The 3,664-nt window shown below is 41.3% G+C and overlaps 1 pseudogene; it reads right to left on the bottom strand.

The window, feature by feature from the left end:
* Window positions 1-1,433: 1,433 nt before the first annotated feature.
* LOC121842028 lies at window positions 1,434-3,661 on the bottom strand (annotated as a pseudogene).
* Window positions 3,662-3,664: the final 3 nt, after the last annotated feature.

Genomic DNA, 3,664 nt, shown 5'->3' with positions numbered 1-3,664 from the left:
TGGAATAGAATAGCTCATATCTCCATGGCTCTGTCGCACCATGAAGACGAGGAAAACCAGACGGAACGTCGAAACAGACAATGATAATCCGATGTACTCCATCTTCTCAGATGACACAAGTAGTCCAACTAAAAATCGTGGTAAAGATATTGTTCAGCCCTCAAAATGAAACATTTGCTCCTTTAAGGTGTGGAAAGCCGACGATACACACTAAGCCTCTGTCTAATCGAGACGATGGTTTGTCACACTGACCAAAGTAGGCCTCTATCTCCTCCTTTTCTATGCGTGGACTGGGGAAGAGATGTGCCTATCGGCCAATATATAGTGAACAGCGACACTTAGAGTATGTCAATGAAAACTACAATCAATTGCATTCAAATTAACCTCTTAAATCCATAAGCCACCACGACATTCAGGGTAGCCTTTTTGCCATATAAAGTGTGAATGTGAATGCGCAGAAGTAGCATGCAATCCGGTAAATGTTATTTTTCAGTTTCAAACATAGCATCCAAAAATAAATCTAGGTTAATTTAAGCATTGGCGGAAACCTGTTTCAAAGTCGAATAGGTGGAGAAGAGCTCTTGCAGCGTTGCCTGTTTCACTGAGAAACAGGCATCTCAGTTGCGCTGTCTATCGATGTGGTGCTGAAACAGTGCTAGCGTAGCTTCATCAGAATTGGAAGGCGATGTGATTTGTATTTTTCAGCGTGTGAGTACATTCATTTAGTCTGCAGGCTACAGTAGAATGAACAGTGAAATGGAATATATTAAAATAATTGACCAACTTAAATTTAGAAGCAGAAAAACTCGAGATGTAGGATCTTAATTTGATCACCAATGCAGGATGTAAAACGTGTGGTAGCAATTGAGGTTTCAAGGGCGTTTTGAAGTTTGTATTTTCCACTTTAACATTTCAGACTTGATTTTCACCTACAAAAATGTCCATTAGTTATAACCCACATAATAATTCATATTTCCCATTGCTGCATCAAACATATTAAGATCCTATATCTGTAGGATAATATGCCACTTTCATAATATTCAGTATTATAAATTGATAATATTTCAGTGGAAGTGGTATCAAAATGCGTGAGCAAATATAACTACATTAAAAACAATACAAGAACTGTAGCTGCATACCCTTCAGATGACTTCATGTTGCGCCTTACTCTCTCACACTAGAAGAGCATACTATTCTTTGTTTAGCTAACTTTAATATACAACCTGCAATTAAAACATAGCGTTGGGCCTTTCACGTTAGGAAGTTTGCTATTGCCAAGAAGGAAATAAGTATTATTTCGTTTCAAAAGCCACATGGGACAAACCATCCTCATAAAATGCTAAATAAAGGCATGGGTTACCTCAGAGTCTCCTGCAGGGTTGAGCGTGATACTCCCTTCTAATACATTATCTGGGCTCCTCTTCAGTGTAACATCAGCAGGTGCTGTCATTGCAAGATCTGACAAACTTGAAGTCACTGGTGCGTGAGCCCGTTGTCAGGTATGCGTCATAATTGTAAGAACTGCGCAGAGTTCCAGCTGCATCCCACATCTGCATAGTTTGGAGAGGAAATACGCTGGGAATGGCGACTGCTCCATCAAACAACATTCTGGGCTTTCTACTACGGCAGAACCTCACGGCCAGGATGAGAATAATGAATGTCAGGAAAAAAGGTGGAGACAGAGACCAGCGCGATGATCAAATAGGAAGTTAGTTTGGAACTATCTTTATAAGCCATGTCTTTCAGTTCTGGAACTTCAGCTGTTATCTGATATATGAGTAAATATACATCACAGGTTGTAGAGAGAGAGAGGCTGTCCGTTATCTTTCACTGATATAACAAGGTTCTGCTTCATATTGTCAGATTCAGAAATGTCCCGATGTGCCCGGATCTCTCCACCGTGAAGACCAATAGTGAAAAGTCCAGGATCAGTCGATTTCACGATGTGATATGAAAGCCACGCGTTCTGTCCAGAGTCAGCATCTACAGCTATCACCTTGGAAACCAGGGACCCCGCCAGAGCAGCTTTGGGGACCATCTCAGTCATCAAGGAGTTCCCTGCTGGAGCAGGATATAATATCTGGGGAGAGTTATCATTCTCATCTGTTATGAAGATACTCACTGTCACGTTACTGCTGAGTGGAGGAGAACCATTGTCTCTGGCTACAACGTGGACTTTGAAGTTCTGGAACTGCTCATAATCAAATGCTCTCACAGCATGGATCACCCCCGTGTCTCCGTTAATGGATAAAAAATGAGGACACCGGAACACCATTGACACCACTAGGCAAATAGAGAATAGACCACAGTGCCGTTCTGTCTCCAGTCTGGGTCTCTGGCAGTAACAGAACACATAGAGGAGCCAGGCTTGTTATTTTCAGTCACATAGGCGTTGTAAGTATTGTTCTTCAAACACAGGTGGGTTGTCATTCACGTCTGACACAGACACATTAATAGTCTTTGAAGAGGATAAAGGTGGAGACCCCTCGTCAGTGGCAGTGATAGTTATGTTATATTCTGATATTATCTCACGGTCTAGTTCTGCTGTTGTGACCAGAGAATAATAGTTTTTTAATAGAAGGGTTTAGTTTGAAAGGAACATTTTGTTGAATGGAGCAGCGGACTTGTTTATTTCCCTCCCAGTCTTTATCCTGTACATTAATGATGCCCACCTCTGTACCAGGTAACACGTCCTCTGGGATGGGATTGCTTAGAGATTTGATCAATATTATTGGTGCATTATCATTCACATCTGTGATTTCTATAATAACTTTACAATTTGAGGCTGACCCTAAACCATCTTTTGCCTGCACGCTCATTTCATAATATGTTTCCTCTTCGAAATCAATAGGGCCGATCACTTTTATTTCTCCGGTTGTCTTGTTAATCAAAAACAGCTTCCCTGCTTTGTTACTTATACGACCGAGTTCATAGGTCACATCGCCATTAGGTCCCTCGTCTGCATCAATAGCAGTCACTGTACTTACTACGGTACCTAATGGAGAATTCTCAGGTAGGCTGACCTTATAGACGTTCTGAGTAAACACTGGAATATTGTCGTTAGCATCCAACACAGTGACGTGTATAACTACAGTACCAGATCTCTGTGGAGTCCCACCATCAACCGCAGTAAGTAACAATGTCACCTCCTGCTGTTGTTCTCGATCTAATTCCTTCTCTACAACTAACTCACCGTATTTCCCACCATCTGGGTTTGTATGAACACCTAAAACAAAATAGTCGTTTTTTTTCGAGTGAATATTTTTTGAACTGCATTATGTCCTATATCCGCATCATGAGCTTCGCTAAGAAGGAAACGTGTTCCTCTCACCGCAGACTCATGTATTTCTAAATTAATTTGAGTTTTAGAAAATGTTGGGGAGTTATCATTTATATCTTGGACTTGCACATTAATACGATGTAATTCCAGAGGTTTTTCCAGCACAAGCTCGTATTTTAAAGAACAAGAAACCTTCGGTCCACACAGCTCCTCCCTGTCTATTGTTTCAGCCACAATTAAATCTCCGGTATTCACATTAATGTCACAGTAACCTTGACGACTACCATCCATATCCAAACGAGCCTTGCGAGATGAAAATCTTCTCGCATCCAGACCGAGGTCCTTGGCTATATTCCCGATCACAGATCCGCGTTTCATCTCCTC

Source organism: Oncorhynchus tshawytscha, unplaced genomic scaffold (assembly GCF_018296145.1).
Source record: "Oncorhynchus tshawytscha isolate Ot180627B unplaced genomic scaffold, Otsh_v2.0 Un_contig_4284_pilon_pilon, whole genome shotgun sequence".
NCBI lineage: Eukaryota > Metazoa > Chordata > Actinopteri > Salmoniformes > Salmonidae > Oncorhynchus > Oncorhynchus tshawytscha.
Note: the sequence above shows the minus strand (reverse complement) of the source record. Positions and strands in the feature narration are given on the sequence as shown.